The sequence below is a fragment of the Pinus tabuliformis genome, chromosome 4_1, assembly GCF_031772625.1.
Source record: "Pinus tabuliformis cultivar Carrire ecotype Pingquan chromosome 4_1, CPIR1, whole genome shotgun sequence".
Classification (NCBI taxonomy): Eukaryota; Viridiplantae; Streptophyta; class Pinopsida; order Pinales; family Pinaceae; genus Pinus; species Pinus tabuliformis.
In genome coordinates this window covers 817,790,903-817,816,928 of record NC_142303.1, presented here as the reverse complement: position 1 = coordinate 817,816,928, position 26,026 = coordinate 817,790,903, and positions in this window count along the sequence as shown.

The window sequence follows — 26,026 nt, the reverse complement described above, 5'->3', positions numbered from 1 at the left end:
GAAGCATTCATAAACCCCAATCCATTAACCCTTGATTAGAACATAACCATAGTTCCCTTGACCGGATCTAGAAAATACCATGGGCAGAAAACCATAATGGCCAAAACCATGTGCAAAAACCATGTAGAAAACCATGGGTAGGTCTGCCCCCTATCCTTGGGTTTGCATATAAAAAAAATCCAGGGGCACTGCAAGGGTGAAATCACCCCCTTCAAACCCCTTGATAGGGGGGTTGTTGCCCCCCTGTGACCCCCCCTGCTGCACCCAACACAACTTACAACGTGTGAAACTAGTCGTGGAAAGAATATAACACACACCCAACGTATCAAAGAACAAATTGCCAATACATTCCATAATTTCATCACTAAATCAATATTAATGAGCATTTCCATAATGCCAAATACGTTATTTACTTTAATCAGACCAAAATCCTATTTTTGATTCCCTGCTACTCAATATGTATTATTAGAGAAGCCTTTAGAGTTGAAGAGCATACTAACAACATCATTCAAGAAGATGGTTAGAAACATAATTACTATTGGAAATCCATTATCCATTGTTTTAATCATTAACCTCCTCCTCAACCCTTTGTCACTTCCGACACCCTTTTGCTTGCCCACCAACTCTTTTGTTTCTTGTTCATTTATTCCTTTAAATTCTTATTTTTAAGGATTTTATCACTATTTTTTCATGCTATTCTACCAAAATAATTGCTATTTGAATTTGTATATCACCTCTCATCTTTTTTCGTCAAAAGTTTCCCTTTCATCAACATTTCCCCATTTTATTCATATTATTGATTTATTATAGTTTTATTTAACCTTAATTCCTTATTTTTTCATTTTGAATTTGAAAATCCCTCATGCATTTTTCATTAGTGATTATTTTGATCTTTTTCTTATTAATTTGGGTTGCCATAATATGAAAAGATCTCAGTTTTACTTGCAATTTGAGTGGGCCTAAGGTTAAGAATACACCTTTCTTCTAAAATGTCACATAGTCAAAACTATAAGGAGTAGGGAATTTACAATTTTGTAAACTTTAAAAAATCAAATTGTTATATGGAAGCGGGTCCTTTATCCCACAAGCAATGAATGTCTCATACATCAATTTGATATTTTCCTTGATTGACCTTAAAATTTAATTATGAGATTATTATTATTATTATTATAACAAAATTTTGATTGTAATATAATAACATGTATTTTTATATTGTTATATTTTTATCCTTTTTATTTTTATTCTTCTATTTTGCTTAATATATCAAATTAATATCAACATGTTACATTCTAAAGAAAAAATTATCTTTAGTTTTTTGATCCATGACGGATTTGAACTTTGGATCTCATGCTTTACGTAATAATTCATAACACAACACTCACCAATTAAGTTGCCCACATGGGCAAAATTATATGATTTTTTTTTTTTTTTCCCTTAAGGAAAAAGTCGTAATTTCTATTAATAAAAAGAAATTACATTTTGTAGATGCTGGTCGCATATTCATATGTGGCCAATGGCCAGTCTGGATACAAAAAATTCTTGAATGATCTGGATCTCCACGCAGGGAGTCTTGAAGTTTTGGCTGTATAAAAAACCAACAGTTTTTATATCAAAATCCTGCTCTGCGCTAAGAGCACTAATATAGACAGTTACTGAAAATAAAACTATACAATATAAGTATGTGTATCAAAATTGTCTAAGATGGCTGTGACTATTTATATGCGGGTCTGGGACCCATTTCTATTGAGGTCCACAAAAGGCCTGTGATAGTATTGATGGAAAGTTCCATCAATCTTCTCCTGGATCAGCCATTGATCTAGATGGCTATGCGCTGCTTCTTTGGAAAGTTGGTCCGCTTCTGTATTCTGTTCCCTGTAAATATGGCGACAGACAAAAGATTCAAAAGATGATATCAGTCTTTTGGCTTCGTCAAGAATATGTCTCAAAGAGAAAGCATAACAATGAGATGCAGAATTCAGCCAATTGCAAACAATATGTGAGTCTCCAAATAATTGTAGGTGTCTGCAATGTTTTTGGTGTGCAAAATGAATGATGTGTTTTGCTGTGCTTAATTCAGCAAAATTGTTGGTGCCATTTTCAAGTTTGATCTGGATCTTATAGCAATGCGACTCATTGATATATAAAACTGCTCCACCGCCACAGCCCTCTTCTTGTGCGGATCCATCAAAGTAGGCCCAGGGCTTTGACTTATCAATGGTAATGGGATTAATAGTGCGGGTTGGGGGGATGTAGTCTGTCTCAGGAAGCAGATTGTAGTCAGCAATAGTATGACTCAGGATAGAAGGCCAGTGGGGAGCCTTATTGTTGAAAATGATTTGGTTCCGAGCTATCCAGATAGCCCAGCATACCAGGAGCGGCATGTTGATGGGTTTCCCTGAGTGTACTCGTGTCCAAAAGCTCCAAGCTTCCAAAATGTTCGATCCTTGCCATGCTGTAAGGGAGGTACAATATGATGATATGCTGTGCCAGAAATCTTTAGTAACTGAACAGTGTAAGAAAAGGTGATCCGTGCTCTCCTCATCGTTACAACAGAGATGACATCTGAAAGGTCCGTGGAAAGATCTTTTCAAGAGATTTTTCCCGGTGGGAATCTTGTCAAAAATGATGTTCCACATTAACAATCGACAGCGAGGGGAAGCTTGAAGCTTCCATATATTTTTCCAGAGTGGGAGAATATTCGGGGGTTTATGTGGTTCCATTAATTTCAGGTACCCCGTTTTAGGAGAGTACAAACCATGCTTAGCAATGGCCTAGATAAGCTCATCCGATCCATTAGTCAGTCTGATATGTGCCTGGGTGAGCGCGTCAGTGAAGTAACGCCATTCAAACTGCCATTGTTCAGGAATTTCTAGGGTCTCGGATGAAATCCAAGCCTGTTGTAGGAAAGTGGAGTTATCGCTGTCTCCAATATGGTTTATATGTGTGATGCCTCTGCTATGCAGATATCTGATAAGGCCTTCCGAAAGTCTGTGCATGTTACCACACCCTACCCATGGGTCCATCCCGATTCTAACATTTTGCCCACTCTTGATGCGCCAGGTAATACCATCCCTCAAAAGAGGAAGGGAGCGCAAAACTGCCTTCCATATGTTGGATATATTATGCCCAGGCTCTTGTTGCTGGCGGAACCAGTCCATGAGATGAGCTGGTCTGATGTATTTTGCTTGGGCTACACGGGACCAAAGGCTGTCAGAGGTCAGTAGCTGCCATCCGAGTTTTGCTGCTAATGCTTTAGCAAAGAGATCAAGCCTCTTAATGCCCCAGCCTCCCCAACATTTTGGCCTAGCAATGGTATCCCATTTCACCCATGCAAATATCTTCCCAGAGTGATGTCCATTCCATAGAAATCTGGAACATATACTCTGAATTCTGTTAAGTACGCCACGGGGTATCCAAGCTAGAGACATCTAGTAGACAGGCGTAGCTTCAATGACAGCTTTGATGAGAATCAGCTGACCCGCTCGAGAGAGGTATTTGTGATACCAAACCTGAAGTCTTTTCTCCACCTTGGCAATTAGCCATGTCCAGTCTGCAATTTTGTAGCCGAGTGGTTTTAATCTGTACCCTAGATATTTGATACCATCAGTGAGGGTAGATGAGGTAAAGGGAAAGCGCTGTGTGGCATAGGTAGCTTCATGTCGAGAGCAACCAACCGTCGTGATAGTGGATTTACTATCGTTTACCATCATCCCCGTAGCCTGCTGAAATAGAAGAAAAATATTGTGGAGAGCAGTGACATCTCCTATGCCTCCATTTAGGAATATGAGAATATCATCCACAAACAATAAATGCGAGAGGAAAAAATTATCCGAGATATTAATTCCAGTTATCTGATTCCTATCCCTAGAAGCAATGATAAGTCTGCTTAGCCCTTCCATGACTAGAAGGAATAGGAGAGGGGATAGAGGGCAGCCCTGTCTGAGCCCTCTTTCCGATGTGAAGAAAGATGTGGCTTCCCCGTTTAAGAGAACACTGTATGATACCTCCGATATACAACTCATGACCCATTTAGTGAAGTCGAAGGGGAAGCCGAGGTGTGTCAGGAGCAATCTGATGTAGAGCCAATTGACTCTATCAAAGGCTTTGGATAGGTCCACCTTAAGTATCATACCTTTTTGTTTTTTAATGTGGAGGGTATGAAGGAGTTCCTGAGCAGTAGCTATGGCTTCATGGATCTGACGATGATTTAGGAAAGCGAATTGTTCTGATGAAATGTGGCGAGATAAAATAGGCTTCAGACGGTTGGCAATAATTTTAGCAACGATTTTGTATAGACAATTGCAGAGAGATATGGGTCGGAAGTCATTGAAAGATGCAGGGTGGTCAGCTTTTGGGATGAGGGTGATGAAAGTAGATTTAAGGGCTGAGGAGACTCTACCGTTCTGCCTGCAAAGTTCGATGACCTTCAGGAGATCGTTTGCCAGAATGTCAAAAAAAGCAATATAAAACTCGATGGTCCAACCATCCGGGCCAGGGCTCTTATCTCTCTTAAACCACTTAATGGTCGCTTCTAGTTCTTCCATGGTCACTTCCTTAGTGAGGTCGTCATGATCCTCTTGAGAGACAAATCTGGGGAATTTTTCGGCCACCCTCATAATTTCAAGAATGTTGACCTCACGGGGGTCCTTGAAGATGCTTTTGAAATGATCAGTCGCTAGCTTAGCAAGGTGCCTCTGAGATGTAACGATATGATCCTGATCATCGTTTAATTCCCAGATTGTGTTGATAGCCTTTCTCCCATTGGCAAAATTGTGATAGAATTTGGTGTTGTCATCCCCCTCTGTGAGCCATATAGCTCTGCTCTGCAGCCTCCAACTTTCTTCTCTTTCTTTCAAGATCTGTGACCGCTTGGCAATGAGAGAAGTGTAAAGATCCTTTCTTTCCTGAGAAAGGAAGATGCCTCTTTCATCTTCCTCATGTGATGCTATTATCCTTTCAGCCTCCCTCAATGTGTGGTCATCACGGAGACGCTTCTGATGGGCCCAGAGCTTAGAAATTCTTTTGAGCTCCGATAATTTCCTGGTAAAGTTTTCACCGTCTCTGATAGGGTTTCTCAACCAATACTCAGTGACCATCTGAGCGTAGGAGGGGTCCTTTAACCAGGAGGAGTTAAACTTGAAAGGGCTCTTAATTTTGTTGTAGATGTTGGAGATCTCCAGAAAGATTGGACGATGATCCGAAATGCCTCCGGATCCAACCCATTGCCTAATACGAGCAATTCTATTGTGGAGGGATTCTTTAATCAGAAATCTGTCGAGTCTCCTGGCTAATCTCTGTTCACCACATTGATTGTTTGACCAGGTATGCTGCAGTTTTTCCATGGGAGTGTCTATCCATTGGTGCTCTTCCAGCAGAGTAGATATAGTCTCCGAGAAGGGTTCAACCTGGGCCGCATGTCCCCAAGATTCACAGAATCCCATGGTGAAATTTAGGTCTCCTCCCAATATGATGTTATCTTCGCGTAATAGAACTGATCCCAGAAAGGAACTCCAGAAGGATGCCCTATCAGAGCATGGGCCATATACGTTGATGAGCCGAAGATCTAAGTCCATGGAGAGAACATATGCATCTATACCAATATACCCTCTTCCACCCCAAGTATTCTTAATCCTCAGTGCTCTATTATTGATTCCTATAGCCAAGCCGCCAGATCTCCCGGAGGCATCTAGAGCGAAAAAGGTCCAGTTGGGTAACCAGGCCTTAAGAGTAGGCATAAGGGTATCAGCGGGACAGAGGGTCTCTTGCAGAAAAATAATATCCGATTGAGAGAGGGAGAGTAATCTCCTGAGAGCTAGTTTCTTGGGTGTACTAGCAAACCCTCTACAGTTATAGGATAGAATCTTCATGACGGATGAGAGGCAGGGCCTTTCTGCACTCTAAGGGCCCGAAGGATGGTTTGCTGTCGTCCAATGGCGACTTCAGCATCAACAGAATGTCTAGCTTTCGATATGCGGGATGGTCTTCCCCGAGAGAGCTTAAGAGAGGCAGGCACGGAGTCAAGGTCAAGTCCAATAACATCCGGACCTCTGTCTTTAGATCTGGGGCGGAGGGAGTATCTGGGGGGAGCAGGGGGTGAAGGGGCCGGGAGCGCATCGACAATAGTCGGGGGAAGAGTAGGCGGGCACGGGGAGGAGACCGGTGAGGGGGGCGGGATGGGACAGATTAGCGAGGGAGGTAAAGGAGCAGTGGAGGAGATGGAAGTCGAAAAAAGAGCAGAATGAGATGGAGGATGCGAGAAATACCGATGCACAGATGCAGAGACATCATGATCATGCAGAGGAGATAAAATGTAAGATGAGGAAGTGACAGACATACCCGGCATATCGTCCCCCGCCGGTACAGAGTCTTCGTGAGCGGGGGCAGGCGATGAGCGGGTTTGGACCCCAGTCGAGGAGCTCGGAGGATAAGGAGGAGATCCATCAACCTGCATCTGAGTTGCCAAGGGCTCCCCTGTCGGAGGGCGAGCAGGTGGAGGGGGAGGCCTAACCGGTGCTTCTTCTTGAGCGCGTACCATCCCTTTACGGAGCAAAGGGCAATCCCGATAAAGATGCCCAACTTTGTGGCATCTACGGCATCTATACGGGATCCCTTCATAATCAATGATCTGCTTCCTGGATGAGTCCCTCCACTGAATCGTGATGTATTCCTGAAGGCCTCCCCTAGTGTCCAGGTTGATGAGAAGGCGCGCGTAAGCCATCATGCCTATGTGAAGATACGACTTGTCATAGTCCATAAAACCGCCTATGGCGTTTCCTATTCTCCTGAAAATGTCTTCAGACCAATACTGCAGGGGAAGACCGGGAAGCTTGATCCATACTGGTCCTATCCCAATCTGCTCAGTTTCTGGGTCGAAAATAAGGGTCCATCGTTTGAGAAGGACCGGGGCGTGTTCGAAATGCCAAAACGAGGATAGGACCCAATTTGTATGGTCGGCACGAGCGAACCTTAATGCGAACCATCCTCTCACAAAGGTTTGCACGAAGGGGATGTCAACCAAATGATGGCCCCAAACTTCAGAAGCCCGGGTCTTTAGTCGAGCTGCCGAGTAATTCCTGCCTCTGATGCGACCCACAAGGATTCTGTTAGCAAAATCCATGATTTCACCCCACTGAATGTCCTCCTCAAGCCTGAGAAAAGTATCCTCCGCCCTGGATTTGAAACATCGGTACTTCTTTTTGGGACCAGATCTCGACGAAGGATTCGAAACCGGGTCGGAGCCAAAACCCTGGGGGAGAGGAGCGCTGGATGCGGGGGGCTGGGGGCAGATGCCGGAAGAGGTGAGCGGTCCAGAGAGTGGAGGGATATCGGTGAAGCAACCAGAAAAAGCACCGGCAGATGAGGAGGCGGCTAAAGGGAGAGCGGAAGACGGAGTAACAGCGGAAGACCAGGGTACCGAAGCAGGAAAAGGGGCGGAACTAGGGTTAGGGTTGATACAGCCCGCCACAAAACCCAGGGTGGCCGGAGAGTGAGGAGGCGTAGACAAGGCCGGCCAGGTGGGGGGAATATCCGGGAGAATCACGGGATAGTGACGCGGCGACTCCCCGGAGGAAAATGAAACCAAATTTTCCGGGAGATCTGAGTGGAGCATACCTTGTGATGTGGAATAGGGCGTACGCCAGATGGAGACTCCTTCCAGCGGGTCCTCAGTATAGTCGACAGCATCCTGGTCCTCCATATCGCCAACTACAAAGCCTCAGAACGGCGGACACCTCGATTCGCAGGTAACCGCGGAGAAGATAGGGTTAGGGCGGTAGTGGCCGTAATGGTTAATGGCGATCTCATAACGATAGAGGAGAAAACGGCATGGAGACGGGGGTGCAGGGGAGAGACCGAGCCCAGGCACGACCTAGCAGGTAATCGGCGACCGGGGAGCGAGGAGAGTTACCGGGAGAGGATTCAGTCTCGGTCTGCTGCAGTGAAACAGAAACCCTAACCTTTAGCCGAAACCGCCGCGCTCCATTTCCGCAGATCCCAAATTATATGAAATTTATTTAAACTATTTAATATATATTTTATTTAATTCATATATAAAATTAATATAAACATGTTATATTTAAAAAAGAAATTATATGATATTTTGTTTAGGATATTTCATATATATTTTAATTAATTTTATTAATAATATATTAATGTATTTTAATACTTTAAGAAGTTAGTTAAATTTCTTATGGGTGATATTATTGAAAACTTATTTTTAGGTTTTTTTAGATTGAATATGTCCTTTGATTCACATTATCTAGTAAAATGATAGAAAAACCAGATTACACAAGGGTCCTACCATTTTGGAAACCAAGTCCCCCTGACATGCTCAAATTTATCTATTCTTTGTGGCATGCCTCCATGGGAAACCAAGTTATTTTAAGATGTCAACATATGGCTATGTTTATACAAACATATATCAATTGATGCTTACTATTGCTTATAGGTAGAGTCTAATTAATAAACCAAAGAAAATTATGAACCTAAGATGGTTCTTGCTCAACCCTAATTCTCAAAATTATACTATGAGGGATACAAACCAAAACATAATAACAAAATAAAACATAGAATTTAAAAAATTTTAGAAGGGAGGAACCTTTCCTAAGAGGGATCTAGGCCACCTTCTTCCCTAATAAATATGATGGTCTTTGATTTCGAAGTGTGTACAAGGTTGGACAATTGGGGTAGCAAATCCTCTAGAATCATGATGGGATCTTCTTGTGATCCCTCAAACCCCCAAGAACCGGTGTAGCATTCCCCTCTTTGGTTGTTCCTTGAGCTAGCTTTTATAGTAATGAAGAGTCCAAAGGCCCTTTTGACGAAGGCCTAACATTTACTTTCAAAGAGGGACAATTGTTGCCTTAACACTGCTAGCTCCTCTCTTTCTGGTGCCACCACCTGTGTCACCATGGATTTTGTATGTCAATATATCTTAGCCAATCAAGAGAAATTGTTTTCCCTTGTATAGGAATTTCTCAGGTCAAACACCCACTCTTGGGTTTCAATTAGTAATCTCTCAAAACCCATTATTTCCCAAAGTTTCTAGACAACCACATTAATGTCATCCATTGCTTCCTTCCCCTCGACTAAAAACCCATATAGGAACCCGCTACATGCCCTTTCTGTATCCTGTTCCATTATAGTTACATGTCATTGACCCAAGTCCCAACCATGAGATCCCCCTCCGAGATGTTATCTAGGTTTTTTTTGTCCTTGTTTTGTCCCCTACATTTTAGTGCAATGACTTCAAATTCTTTCCTCCACCCTGTGAAGTAAGACCATCCTTCAACAATCATGGTGCAAATGAGAGGGAAATTATAGAATAAATTGGTGAAATGAGGGAAACATAGTTTGTCAAATCCATGGCACCATTGGGCTATTACATTGATGATCTTTGTTGTAGATGATCGGTCAATTGCTCAATTCTTTCTTGACAATGATGTTACCCTATATATGCTACAACTTGAGTTGTGATCCCAAAATATCTCACATGGACATCAACTCTTCCAAGAGAACCACAATTTTTCATGTCCAACATGGGATCTAAGAACCAACCTTCCCATGATGGTTATGTCTTCTACAATTTGGTAATTATTCTTTATTCTCCAAAAATATTGTATTTTCTTCATCAAATCAACCCTATTCTCAGATTATCTTTATTACATATGACATGTCGATGACTTAATTCTTACTTGGCGATTATGTCACCCTCTACTACAATTTGGGTTTTTTTAATTGTCGTTGTAATCTAGATATCCAACTTGCATTCTAATGTGTATGTTATTGCAATATCTTGATGCCTTCTTTGGTTATAACAATCTCTCGAGCTACTTCACCTTCTTGATCTACTTTTCTTTTTTGTTGGCTTGACTCATGGGGGATTTGAACCTTGAATCTCATGGTTTCCATAATACTTCATAGCATGGCAATCACCAATTGAGTTGCCCCTTGTGGGCACCTACATCATCTACTTATTTTACACCATGGTTCTAATATCATGTGAGATTTTACAGACACATGTGTAGACAATAACATGCATGAATGAGAAATAACATATTGTTATATTATTAAGATGATGTAGTATTTTATTACATTAAAAAATGATTAGTGAGCTTTGATTATTTATCTATGTTTTAAATATGATTATTATTTCAACAAATGAATAATTAAAATACATTATCCAATAATGTAGTTGAAACATTCAATGTTTTTGTTTTTTCCCAAACAAATTTTCTAGTGATTTTTTTTCGAAATTCTACCAAACATTGTTGGAGTGCTAGACTTAAATTGTTAAATTTGTACATACTGAGTGCTTTAGGTATTTTTTAAAACTCTAGATCTATTTATACATTCAAAAATGCATTTCAAATAACAAAAAATAATAATCTTACCAAAAATTATATCTTTAAAATGATCTATTCGTAATACAAGAATACAAATTATATATAAACCTAATACATACAAAATCATATATATAATATATTCTTGTATATAAATATATCATCATAATCGTTTGACATACATAATGGCTGATGTGGTTGGAATAACAAAATAAGATTTCAGGAAAAAATATAAGTCTAGATGTTTTGTCATAGAGGCTATAAAAAAGATTTTATTTAGTGATAACCAAATTAATTTGAATCTAAACTAATTATTAATGAAAATGAACAATTATTAAAATATTCAATACCACCTTAATATTATTGTTCGTTATAATTTGATTCGAATTGGATCCTAAACACTCTATAAGTTTTCATGACTATTTCAAATTATGCCAAAAGATTCAAGTCTTAGAAAAATCAAGCTATTAGAAGGAATCCCCGTGACAGTTGCAGTTGTGGCCAGAGCGGAGCAACGAGGTCCCTCGGTCGAGCGCGCAGACCGTTGGCCCATGGTAACCCGCGCTGGCACAAACTGGCAAAACTAGAGGCTAGTTCAGGAAACGAAGGTAGATTCTGATATGTGATTAGCGATAAGCGCTAATCGCGTATCGTAGGGCGGTCCCCTCAGTAAAGGAAAGCCCCGAAGCGCCTGGACCCTAAATCGCTATGAAATGCGAAAAAGTATTACATTCAGTTCCATAGCACGGGATTCCACAAACCAGTAGGATATCAGAAGGCCTCAAGGTGGTAAACAGTTTTGGCTGAGTCCCGCTCGATGCCACACATTGAGCGACATGCGTCCGACAAATGAGAGAGAAAACCACACACATCGGATGGGTAAACGTCATGCAACTTACCCACCCGATATGAGCGACGATCGTAGGATCTGGGGGGCCCAAATCAATGGTGGAGGCACTTCTCGATAAATGACCGGATTTGACAAGGTTGTAAAGCAAGATTACAGGGGATTTGAAGTCCGACGTGGACTATGAGTTGACAAATGGTTTGTATTTCGTAGGTGATCTTGAAGCAAATAGAATTAACGGCCATTCAAATATGATTCAAGGAATTTGACACCCAGTTTGTTAGGAAATAGGTGGCCACCTCCCTGTGAAGCGTTACACAGTGATGATGACGCAGAACAGGGGAGTTCGAACAGACAGAGGAAGGAAAACCAGAACGTCGGGAAGCGGAAACGAACCGACAGAAAGCAGACTGGCTTTAAAGCCATGAACTAACAGAAGTAGAGAGGAGACGGAGACACACACATAAATAGGAGTTAGTTAGTTGCAGAAAGCTAAAAGCAGAGAACAGAGAGTAGAAGCCGAGCTGACCTGAAGGCAGCATCAAGCCAAATAGAGCCAGAGAGAGAGTCAGAGAGTTTGTGCACTCCAGAGAAAGTTTGAGAGGTCCAAGTGAGATCCTCGACCTAGGCCTGTCATGTATGAGTTTCAAATTGGGCTCATACTACTGTGACCAGTAGAGGTCAAGTACTAGTAAGGAGAGTCTGTGTACTCAAATCCTACTGATTCATATCTGTTGAGTGAGACTCAAATTGAGCTCACTGTTGTAAAGAAACTCTGCTTTGAAAACATAATAGAGAGGCCACCACTGAAAGCTGGACCAGGAGATGTAGCCCAGGAGTATTGGGTGAACTCCTTATTAAACTTGTTGTATTACATGTTTTCTTGTTATGTTTTCTCTAACTACCTCAGTGTCTATGTATTTTGCAATCTTAATGATCCATTGAATAAAGTAACATAGGCACATCCATGCACATGAGTCTGTAATACCTTTAAATTCTTTGTCCTGGATAAATTCCAGATCAAGTGGTATCAGAGGGCAAGTTTACTAAGGTTAGACAAGCTTGTGCTAGATTTTGTTGTTGAATGATAACTAGATCAAAGCTTAAACTAGGAGAAGGAGATTTGATTGAAATTAACCCTGAAATTGGGAGAGTCTATCCTAAGAGGAAAATGTCAGAAGAAACTCCCTTGGAATCAGACCCTTAGTTCATGGATAGTTTCATGACCATGAGAGCCATGGTAGAGGAAATGTATAGAGAATTTAAGAAAGGTAGAGAGGAAGATTCATCAAAATCCAAACAGGATAAAGGAGCAGAAGAATCCTTCCTCCATGACTACTCTAAAGGCAAGGGGAAAGAAGAAAAACTTCCCACACCTCCTAGTAGCCCTGAAAACAAAAAGAAAACATTTTTTATTAAATTAGATGTTAAATTTGATTTACCAATATATGATGGAGAGTTGAATGCAAAGAAGATGGATAATTGGATTAGACAGATTGATGTTTATTGCAGAGTGCAGAGCATCGATTTAGACAGTAGCAAGATTCAGCTGGCCAGCGTATGCCTTGGGGGCACAGCCTTGGTATGGTGGGAAGGCAGGACACATGTTGACCTGAAGAAGCATGGTAAAATTCTTTCTGTATAGAGTGAATTTGTTTCTGCAATTAAAAAACAATTATATCCACTAGCTTATATGTAGCAAGCCATGATGAGTTGGCAAACTCTTCGGCAATTAAAAGTGCAAAGTGTACAAAGTTACACTCAAGAATTTAGGAAAAGAGCTTTGATTCTAGAAATTTCTTTAGACTCACCTGAAACTCTGCTAAAGTATATAGGTGGTCTACACAGCTACTTAAGGCACACAATTCTCATGTTTAATCCCACTAGCATAGATGAGGTATCTATTCAAGCTACACATCTAGAGGCTAGAGGAAAGAATGTGAACCCAGAAGTTGGGGGATCATCAAAACCCACTGCAAGTAAGAATAAGGAGAAAAGAAAACAGAAATGGAAAGAGAGGAAGACAAATACTGTACAGAAGGCAAAATCTTCATGCACTCACTGTAAGAAGGATGGGCATGATGATGAACACTGTTGGATTCTGCATCCGGAGCTGAAACCCAAGAAGTTCGAGGGCAAAAAGAAGAAGATTGTTGCAACTATCAAAAGGATTTGGGGTTAGACTCAAGAGATGAAACAACAATTGCAGCCACAGGTATAAAAGGTAAAAATTTTGAAGCATCTACTAGTAATTTTGCACAATCTACTGATAATGAAGAAAATGAGAGGAAAAGACATGAGTTGTTTCATATTAGAGTTGTTACTTTGTTCGATAGTGGCTCACAAGTAAATTTAATTTCTGAAGCAATTGTAAAGAAGTTGGGATTACTAACCACGCCTCACAAAAAGCCATATCCATTAGGTTGGTTATGTGATAAAGCACAGCTACAAGTGACTAGATAATGTAAACTTAGGTTTTCTTTTGGGTCAACATTTGTAGATGAGGTTTAGTTAGATATTGTTCCCTTGGATATATGTGGAATTGTTTTAGGAAGTCCTTACTTGTATGATAGAAAAGCTATTTTCTATAGAGTTGAAAACAAGTATCAACTCATTAAAGATGGAATCGAATATATTGTAAGAGCTCATAAACTCAAGAATAATTATACTCTCATAAACTCAGGGCAGATGAAAAGGATTGTAAATTCATGCAAACAATTTTTACTGATGGTTGTAAATGAAAAGAAACTTGATAAAACCAATGTATTTGATGCTAAACAGCAAGTTGATTTAGAAAAAGTTGTTTTAGAATATGATATACTATTTCAAGAACCTAAAGGTCTGCCACCCAAAAAGGAAATAGTACATGATATTAATTTGCAGCAAGATGCTCCATTGCCTAACATCAAAATGTATAGGTTGTTCGCTTTAGAGAATGCAGAAATCAAGAAGCAGGTACAGGAGCTGCTCGAGAAAGGGTTCATAAGACCTAGCACATCGCCTTGTGGGTCTTCAATTGTCTTGGTGAGAAAGAAAGATGGCTCATGGAGAATGTGCATTGATTACCGAGCACTGAATAAGATAACGATAAAAAATTGTTATCCTCTTCCTCGCATAGACGATCTATTAGATCAGTTGAAAGAAGCTATTTATTTTTCCAAGTTGGACTTGCATAGTGGTTTTATCATCAGGTCAGAGTTGCAGAGCAAGATGCATGGAATACTGCTTTCAAAACAAAGCAGGGATTGTATGAGTGGTTGGTTATGCCTTTTAGCTTAACTAATGCTCCTGCTACTTTCATGAGAGTAATGAATGATGTACTCAGACCTTTTCTTGATGATTTTGTCATTGTATATTTGGATGACATTCTTATATTCAGTAAAATATGGGAAGAACATTTAAATCATGTTAAGAAGACTCTAGATGTTTTGAAGAAAGAGAATCTTTATGTTAAGCTCTCAAAATGTGAATTTAGAAAAACATCTTTGAATTATTTGGGTCATATTGTAGGGGGTGGTGAATTGAAGATAGATCCCTCTAAGGTTGTAGTCATTGTAAACTGGCTTAAACCCAAATCTGCTACCGAAGTTAGAAGCTTCTTAGAAGCAGCACAGTATTGGAGAAACTTTATTTCTAACTTTTCCTTAATTGCAGCTCCCTTACATGCTTTAATAGTATTGAACAAGGTGTTTCAGTGGGGATGCAAACAGAAGAAAGCCTTCAACACCTTAAAAGAAAAGATTAGTACAGCACCAGTACTAGCACTATCCGATCTTCAAAGACCATTTGAGATTGAAACGGATGCCAGTGACTATGCCATGGGAGCAGTGTTGATGCAGCACGGTAAACCCATATGTTATCATTCTGAGACATTTAATTTGCAATAGTTAATTATCCCACATATGATAAATAATTGTATGCATTAGTACAGAGTGTGAAAAAGTGGAAACATTACCTAATGGGCAAAGAGATAGTTATACATATTGATCATCAACCACTTCAATATTTGCACTCACAAACTAAGTTGCAGCAATCAAGACAATATAGGTGGATGGGTTTTCTACAACAGTTTCATCTTGTCATCAAATATAAAAAGGGCATACACAATAAAGTTGCAGATATGTTGTCTAGACTAATCATAAATGCATCCACTATACTTAAGCATAATTCAGTATTGCATGAAACCTACATTGAACAGTATGCTCAAGATATAGATTTTAAAGATGTATATGCAACTTTAAGTCATGACAAACAAGTAGAAGAATTGGATTATCATGTTAAGGACCAACTCTTGTATCATTTGGGAAAGTTATGCATTCCTCAAACAGAAAGAGTAAAGATAATTCGAGAAGCACACACTTCTCTAATATCAGGTCACTTTGGTGTAAGTAAAACAGTTGCACAACTGCAAAGATTTTGTTATTGGCCAAAAATGAATGAGACAGATTATAGATATGTAATAGGGTGTACCGTGTGTGCTAAAAGCAAGCCTAGCAATAGAAAACTAGGCTTGTACACTCCACTACCAGTCCATTCTCATCCTTGGGAAAGTGTTTCCATGGACTTTGTTGGGGGATTTCCTGAATCTAGAAAATGTCATGACTATTTATATGTTGTTGTGGATAGGTTCAGCAAAATGTGTATTTGAATACCTTGTAACAAACAGATTACAGCTGAACAAACTACAAAGTTGTTCTTTTAGCATGTATGGGTTCATTTTGGATTACCCACTTCCATTATATCTGATCAAGATACCTGATTTGTTGGGAAATTTTGGTCGAGTATGTGGGAATTAATGGACACCAGACTGAAAAAGAGTGCAAATTTTCATCTGCAAACAGATGGCCAAACAGAAGTGGTCAATAGGACAGTGATCCAGTTGCTCATAGGCTATTGAAGCAAGCATCCCAGGCTTTGGGATTAACATTTATGTTATGTGCAGCATGCTTACAACCGAGCTAAGCATTCTTCTACACAGAGATCTCCTTTTGAGACCTGTTTTGGTTTCACAGCAAGGTCTCCCTTGGATTTTATCTTTGGTAAAGACATAGCGGTTGATGGACACAGTGATGTGGACAAAGCAACCAAGTTCATTGAACAAATCCAAGAGATTCACCAGGTAGTACAGGAACAGCTGGAAAAGAGCCAAGCCAAGTAAAAGGTAAGACATGACAAGCATCGGATGGAGCATAGTTTCCAATTTGGTGATCAAGTTTGGCTGTATATCAACAAAGACCGAATGCAAGGTGAAGGTAAGAAGCTGAAGCCAATAAGGTATGGACCTTTCAAGATACTTGAGAAAATTGGTGAGAATGCTTTTCACTTTTATCTACCAGCTTACATGCACATCTACCCAGTTGTTAATGCAGACAGCTTGAGACTATTTGAACCTTCATTAATTGAAGATCCCGAAGAGCATAGTCAATTGCCTTCTATTGATGATCTGTTGCCTGAATATCTTAATGAATTGCAGGAAGATACAGTTCTAGACAGGAAGGTGAGAACTATGCATAGAGGGAATGTTGAGTACCTGAGAATTGGACTCAAAGGTTCAAAGCCAAGTAGTACGAAATGGATAGAAATTGGGCAAGCAAGGAATCAATACCCTCACTTGATCGATGCTTAAAAACAAAATTTTGGTGGTCCAAAAGCTTTTTCAGTGGGAAGGCCATGATCCAAATTGGATCCTAAACACTCTCTAAGTTTTCATGACTGTTTCAAATTATGCCAAAAGATTCAAGTCTTAGAAAAATCAAGCTATCAGAAGGAATCCTTGTAACAGTTGCAGTTGTGTCCAGAGCGAAGCAACGAGGACCCTCGGTCGAGCAAGCAGACTGTTGGCCCATGGTAACGCACACTGACACAAATTGGCAAAACCGGAGGCTAGTTCGAGAAACAAAGGTAGATTCTGATACGCGATTAGCGCTAAGCACTAATCACGTATCGCAGGGCGTCCCCCTCAGTAAAGGAAAGCCCCGAAGCGCCCGAACCCGAAATCGATATGAAATGCGGAAAAGTATTGCATTCAGTTCCGTAGCACGGGATTCCACAAACCGGTAGGATATCGGAAGTCCTCCAGGTTATAAGCAGTTTTGGCTGAGTCCCTCCTGATGCCACACATCGAGCGACACACGTCCGGGGGATGAGAGAGAAAACCGCTCGCATTAGATGGGTAAACGTCATGCAACTTACCTGCCCGATATGAGCGACGACCGTAGGATCTAGGGGGCCCAGATCAATGGCGGAGGCACTTCCCGATAAATGACTGGATTCGACAAGGTTGTAAAGCAAGATTACAGGGGATTTGAAGTCCAATGTGGACGATGAGTTAGCAAACGATTCGTATTTTGCGAGCGATCTTGAAGCAAACGGAATTAACGGCCATTCAAATATGATTCAAGGAATCTGACACCCAGTTCATTAGGAAACGGGTGGCCACCTCCCTATGAAGCATTACACAGTGATGATGACGTAGAACAGGGGAGTTCAAACGGATAGAGGAAGGAAAACCATAACGCCAGGAAGCGGAAATGAACTGACGGAAAGCAGACTGGCTTTAAAGCCATGAACTGACAGCAGTAGAGAGGAGACGGAAACACACACATAAAGAGGAGTTAGTTAGCCGCAGAAAGCTAAGAGCAGAGAACAGAGAGTAGAAGCCGAGCTAACCTAAAGGCAGCATTGAGCCAGACAGAGCCAGAGAGAGAGCCAGAGAGTCTGTGCACTCCAGAGAAAGCTTGAGAGGTCCAAGCGAGCTCCTCAACCTAGGCTTGTCATGTATGAGTTTCAGATTGGGCTCACACTACTGTGACCAGTAGAGGTCAAGTACTAGTAAGGAGAGTCTGTGTACTCATATCCTACTGATTCATATCTGTTGAGTGAGACTCAAATTGAGCTCACTGTTGTAAAGAAACTCTGCTTTGAAAACATAATAGAGAGGCCACCACTAAAAGTTGGACCAAGAGACGTAGCCCAGGAGTATTGGGTGAACTCTTTATTAAACTTGTTGTATTACATGTTTTCTTGTTATGTTTTCTCTAACTACCTCAGTGTCTATGTATTTTGCAATCTTATCGATCCATTGCATAAAGTAACATAGGCACATCCATGCACATGAGTTTGTAATACCTTTAAATTCTTTGTCCTCGATAAATTCCAGATCATAATTGGATGTGGTGATGGATCAATCTTAAAGAAAGATATGTGAAATAGCTTCTTGATATTGATTCTTGCATGTTACGCAAAATGCATGAGTTAAGATTTTTAAAATAATTAAATTGTTATGTGTATATATGTTAAGGTTTAATAAATATATAAAATAAATAAATAAATGGATTATATATATATATATATATATAAAATAATAATGAACTAAAGATTGAAAATGACTGAATGAAAAACTAATTTCAACTTGCAAAACAATCTTAACTGGGTAAATAAATAATAACTTTACGTTTACTCCACCACCACTGAAGTCAAGATAGAAAAGTATTAAAATAATTACTAAAGTCAAGATTGAAAATGATTAAAATAATTACTAAAGTCAAGGTTGAAAATGATTAAAATAATTATGGGTTGTAGATTGTCCCTTGAAAAATGCTGGGAAAGGAGTAGGCTTTTTGGCTCTGTCCAATTTGTCCCATCGAATACCACATGAGAATGAGATAGAATTATAGAGTCTATAGGTTAAGGTCTCAATATAAACACGAGCTTGTTAGTGACCAATATAATTACAACAGAGAGCCACACATTTACCCAAACACTTCGATTTCATGACGGTGACAATCTCACACATCTAACGTGCTTTTTATTAACAACCCTGATGTTGACAATCTCACAAATCTACGTGAAACGGGTTTCGCTTCCGGGAAAATTCGTTTCAACTTGATAATTATTAAATGTTTTAAAAGTTTAATTTCTGTTCAACGAAATTCAGTTTTCAAAACATCGGCATTCTCGTTTACTTATTTCGAAAAACGAAACAAGTTAGTAAAGTTTTTATGGGTGGGAGTAGTTGGTGAGGATAAATATGGTTCTAAGGGGTGTCAAAGCTTGATTGCACAATATTGATAAAATAACAACCCGTAGGTGGGAAGACTATTTTTCCAATATGGAGAGGCATTGAGTATAGAAATTATTTGTGGAGGATAAACATTTCACAATGGACATTTCAGCTCAATGGAATTTTACACAATAGCCACAAAACAACATCCCATAGATAAGAAGATCATTCTTGTATCCAATATTGGGGCTAGTTTTACACTAGCAACAAAACAACATCCAATAGATAGGAAGATTATTCTTTTATCTGATATGAGGGGCCTCAACCTAGCTAGAACACACACCAAAAAGTGTTCTAATAGTCTAATATGAGGAGTGTCACACAACATTAAATAATGTTAAATTAAAAAAAAAAATTTACATTAACTTTTTTTTTTAAAATACTATTAAACTTTAAAATTAATATAAATTTATGTTTTAAAGTTGATTTTTTTTTAAATTTTTTTACCATATTTCATTAATAATACTAACAAATATTTAAGTTTAAAAAAAAACAAATCTATTTGAGAGTGTAATAATAAAAGTCATATTTAAAATCAATTTATATTTATATTTTTTGCCCATTATGAAAGAGACGTTGTAATGTTATGTAAACATTCCAACTCAGTCAAATTACCAGTCCAGTTTTGAAAACCATGGTTTTTCCCAAGATATTCTTTTAAATGAATAAAATGGGTACTCTTTTAAATATTGCTATAAAAATTAGAAGAAATATTATAACACAAAAATATTAAAAGAATAAAGATTATCACCATAAAATTAGAATGAATATAAAATGCATAAAAATTATTACTCTTTTACTTACTCTTTTAAAATATCAAATATAATGTTTCTTCTAATTTTAAGAGTAATAATCTTTAAATAGTTACTATTAAGGTGGCTAATTTTGTGGCTAATTCTATCCTGATGCATACTTGTTATTCATTCATTAAGATCTTTGGATTTTTTCACCTTTGTCCTGAGCATGAACCACATTAGCTAGTTCGAAACGCCGACCAAATAATATTGATGTGATTAATCTGGAAGACAAGCTTACTAAACAATTTTTTCCATATCATATATTTAAATATGAAAATTATATCATTTTAACTTTACACTTTATTTACAGAAATTGAATCAGCCTAGATCCATCTTAACTCTGGAGCTATTAAGTGTCAAGAGGGATCAAATCTCTCTAGGTGCAACCATTTCCTCGAGCTTTGCACTCAGACAAGAGTTTTTCACCTAACACATTTGATCCCTCTGGGTACTTGATACATCCAGAGTTAAGATGAATCTAGAGTCGTTATTATTGATTAGTCTCCAACTTAATTAGTTTATAACATAAAAAATAATAAATACTTATTTTTTTATAGAAAGAAAAGCACTATATTATATTGAGGCAATATATACAAAATGTATGTCTGATGGATCTGATAATAAGATCGCTTGAGCTGAAGAATTCAGCATATCAGTGACATTAAAGGATAAGGACAAAATACCAAAATACCGAAAGATAGAAGCCTTCGGAAACAACATGGATATAGACCAAAATTGAACTTCACATGGACTGCATTCAACGGATAGGTGGAAAGAGAGCTGAAAAAGAAGACAGGACATAATTGGAGGAGATATTTGAATCCTCAAAGATTTTTAAGTTCCTCCACTTCCAAAGGCACCATATAGTGATGGGAAGGATTGGACGTTTATCAGTTTCTTGTCTTCCCCACCAGGCGAAAGCTGCATCAACAGAGATGAAGTTTAGATGCGGAAAAGAAAAAAACAGAGCTAGTTCATACCAGATTTGTTGGGAGACCGTGCACTTGAAAAACAAATGATAGTTTGTTTCCTCCTCCATTTTGCAAAAGACGCATCTGCTGGGACCATGCCAAGAACGCTTCCTCAAGGAATCCCAAGTTAAGTTTTTGTTGTAATAGACCAACCAAGAGAATAAAGTCACCTTGAGGGGGCAGCCAAGTTTCCACCAGAATACTGGAAAAATCTGTCTGTTCAACCTGTTTGATTTGGAGATGAGATCCAAATAAATGTCCTTTACATTTGCTCGAGAGGAGGTGAGAGATAAGGACCATACCAAATGGTCATCGGTCTCAGAGCGTTTTATATCGCTCTCAGAGCGCTTTATGTTTAATAATTATAAATTAAGCTCTATTCATTTTAGCATTGTAAGATGCTTTACAATCCAATATTCCAATATGGGGGAATGCTGTCAAATAATATTATGGGATGACAAAAAAAATAACTATGTACATATATACGTTAACAAAAAAATTAAAAAATAAATAAATAATTGCTTATGTATATATGTATATGACCAAAAAAAAATCATCATAAATTCATTTGAAACCTAGATTTATCAAGTAATGAGAGAGATCCAATTTCTTAAAATACAAAATTTTCAGCATTTAAGATAAAGCAATTAATACATGACATAGAATTAAAAAAGTGTAAATCCATCTTAAAGACAAGTCTATCAATAACCAATATAAATCCATATTAAAAACAAATCTATCAAACACAAATATAAGTTAAATTTTTTAACACATAAATTTTTCTATCATTTAATTTCATATTATATGTTAATTCTCTCATATTCTCTTGATGCTTGATACTAATTTATAGTTAACTAAAACCAAAACCAAAAACAATATACAACTCAATACTTAATTAAAAATAAAGATATAAAATATATAAATAAAATGAATACATATTTAAAAAACAAAGCATAATTCTTAGTTACTCAACTTGTAATGAGGATGGCAATTATTGAAAATCTAAAGTCCTCTCGATTATAGTACTAGGGGTGAAATCCAAGGAGCACACTTTGGAAATATCGCCCTTCTTATGAAATAGGCTAGCTTCAAGAACATAAGTAACAACCTTAGACTTTCCAATATTTTTATATACTATAATGGCCCCACCCATTTTATTCTCTTTGTGTTTTACAACGAGTGTGAACAACCCTAGAATTACGTTACTCTATTTCTTCACCCTTTTAAGTTATGTGCTCATTAGATTTGAATTCCTGTGTTTATTATACTCTATCCTCTTAAAGAATTCATTAAGAAAGTATATTATTATAACATTAAACACAATAGTCTCCACATCAAGAGTTGCATTGTTAGTAATACTAACCAAACCAATGTAATTTAATGTAATTACCACATGTATACATGCTAAAGAGGCTTTTAAAACACATATTAAGAAACTAAAGAGGTAAATAATTAAGCGTTATACAAAGACGGCCTTATAGAAAAATAATGGTCTTAAAGAAGGGACAACACCAATCTACGAACACTTTTAATATTCTAGAAAAATATTGAGTTTGTCTTTGTTTCCACACAACCGAGGTCAATAGTTGGGATTGAAAATGATTAAGAAAATTGGGGATGGACATTATCCCTCTAGGAAGCATAAGGAAAGGATTAGGCTTTGTCATTTTATCAAGTCCATAAAATGTTAATTAGTTATGACAAAGAATTTTTTTCTAAAGTTAGGTGGCTCGATATAAAGAGTATGAAATTCTAAACTCTAGTCGTTATACTATTACCACATTCGGAATTACAGATCTATTGGTGATCTAAGTGGATTTCTTAAAAGTACCAGTGGCATGATAAAAAGGCTCAAAACTTAAAGTGGCAAAATCTCGATAAACTTAGCATCAGATCAAAGTGCTCGTCATCCTGATTCCAACAATGTGAACGACACTCGAATCCAAGCTCATATGAAGAAGTTAGAGCAAGGCAAAGTTCAAGTTTGACTTGGACGTGTGGTAGGAGAAAATGACGTGGCAGAACTCTTCAGTGAATGGGGAAACACCAAGTGGCAGGCTGCAGTTCGCTGATCGCAAAAGGCAGAGGTACGCGGGTAAAAAATCAGCCCCAGCACTCCCAGATTATGATTGTGATATCGCAATCGCGGATTGGAGGCAGGTCAACGGTTATAAATCGGCCCCAAGTAGGAAAGGATGCAATGCGATGATCACATATCGCACATCGCAAAGGGACAACGTTTTACAGAATCGACCCCCATAAGTTAGGGTTTTGATTGCGATATCACACATCGCATATCACACAATGCAACATCCCGATAATAGTAACACCCTCTAGTTCCGCCTATTGCGATACGCCCATATGCTGGGATGCGATACAGTATAGGGCGTGGTTTTGAAAACTCGTTGGGTCCGCTAGTTCGCACATCGCATATCGCACAACGCAGAGGCCCGTATGGAGAATCACCCCTGGCTCCGATCGATTGCGATTTGCGATGGGGCTATCAACACCCATAGATTATGGTTGTCGTTGATAAAGCCATCGGGTTAAGGAGTAATATACCAATTCATTCGTCGTTTGAGGTTTAATGAGAAAACGGTCTGTGAACTGTTGTTGATGGATGTTTTTCCATGTTTAACAGGTTGTTACCTACATACTATTCCAGGTCCAAGATTCTTTGTGTGAAACCACCCACCTGCTATACTTGTCATTTGTTGAAACTGCCTAGGATTGAGGAATTTGCCGATCAAAGGTATATATTGGACTGTCCGCACAAGAAAAGAGATAGAGACTGACACAAGAGTTTAGAACCATTGCGTATAGTAGTAACCCAACCTGGCAGCATGCTGAAACCTCGCCTTGAGTAGCAAGGAGGTTCTAAGAAGGTGCAAGAGCTTCATTCCTCCGAATTGTGTGTTCGGATAGGTGATTATGCACAATTTTCTGCTAGGAGTTCAAGGGTACTGTATGTTTCTGAAGTTGGGCTCTCCATTCTTCGTCCATCTTCCAGCTTGGAGGTATAAGGATTGTAATTGGATGTTGCTTGTATTTTATCTCTTTTTATGCCACTTAATGAATGAAGGCATCCCCACTATTGAGCAAGGCCCGAAGACGTAGTCCAAATTGGATGAACTCCGTAATCAAATCTCTGTGTCATGGTTTCATGCTTATCTTGTTATTTTCGCATTGTTTTATGTGATTTTAAGTTCCATGGTTAATAAGCTCTATTTCATGTAATTTTGATGCATCTATAAGTAAAATATCTTGGATCAAGTTTGGTATCGGAGTAGGTCTTTGTTGATGCGAATTTCATGAGTATATGCTAACCCGGAACAAGTTGCGAAAAGGCAAACAAAAGTTTAAGTCCTTTGATCCTGAAGCAGGATGTGCACAACGAAGAAGAAACATGGCAAATGAAGAAGCTCGTTGGGAAGAAGAGTGGAATTACCACAAAGTATTCTAAAATATGGCAGAGAAAGTGGACAAGCTATTTTCAGAGTATGAGAAGGAAATTAGGCACGAGAAGAAAGATTTCGATGACAATAGATCAGTAAATCATGAAGATGGTGGAGAAGAGCCTCCTCCTTCTCCTTCTTCAAGTGATAGTTCTCATCACTTTAATCGAGATTCTAAACATACGTCTAAGAAACCATTCTTTAAGCTAGATGTAAATTTTGATTTGCCCATGTATACTGGAGAGTGTAGTGTAGAAAAATTTAACAATTGGATAAGACAGATAAAGGTTTACTATTGAATTTAGCAAATTGAAGAAGATGAGCCAAAGGTCGAGTTAGCATCTCTTCGGCTGAGTGGCACCACTCTCGTTTGGTGGGAGAGAAAGTTGTATAAGGGTAGCAAAAATTTGGGTAACCTTATTTCCTCTTGGTCCAATTGTATTTCTGCATTGAAAGACCAATTTTACCCTTTGGGTTATAAACAAAAGGAACTACAGGAATGGAAATATCTAAGGCAAGGTAAAGGCCAAAATGTGTAAAGCTTCACTGAATAATTTTGGAAACAAGCATTGAATTTGGGCATCTCATTAGATTCACCCGAGACTGTAACTAAGTATGTTGGTGTGTTACATAGTTACATAAGACACTCACTGTTATTGTTCGAGCCTACTACGATTGATGCGGCTGGCATAAGGGCCATTCATCTTGAAAGCTGAGGCAAGAATGACAAAGATGATCAAGCCAAGAAAACACCGTTCAAACCTCAGCATGGCAAATTCCAAAGGAAAGGAAATAGGAAGGATAAGAAGACTGTTGCAACCAAGAAAGAGGACGAAGCAACGCCATCTTGCACGCATTGCAAGAGAGAAGGTCATGATGAGGACCACTGTTGGAAGCTACATCTGGAGATGAGACCAAAGAGATTCAGCGGAAAAGGCAAGATAGTGACAACAACACAACAGGACCTTGGATCTAATTCCCGTGACGAGACATTGATCATAGCCATGGGTGCAAGAGGTACTCTTTCTATTAATAATAATTCTGATTTGATTGCAAGTGCTAGTTCTTTGAATGAGCATGTAAGTAATGAACGAAAGAGAATTGAATTATTCCACATTAGGGTTATTGTAAAACACACAAAGGTGGAAACTTTGTTCAATTCCAGTTCTCAAGCAGATTTAATCTTAGAGTCATTAGTTAAAAAGTTAGGCCTTGAAACTAAGCCTCATCTGAGTCCATACCCGCTTGGTTGGGTAAGCAATAAAGAAAAATTACAAGTAACCAAGTAGTGTAGGGCCAGATTTGTTATTTCTTCCAAATTAGTTGATGAGGTAGAGTTAGATGTAGTACCTTTGGATATCTGTGGAATCATCTTGGGAAGTCCGTATCTATATGACAAAAAAGCAGTTTTCTTTCGGCATGAAAATAAATACCACCTCACGAAGGATGGGGTAGAATATATAGTTAGAGCTCATCATACGAAAGTCAGTGCTAGCCTTGTAAGTGCAGGACAGATTAAACGACTGGTTAATTCCAGCAAAGGGTGCATGCTCA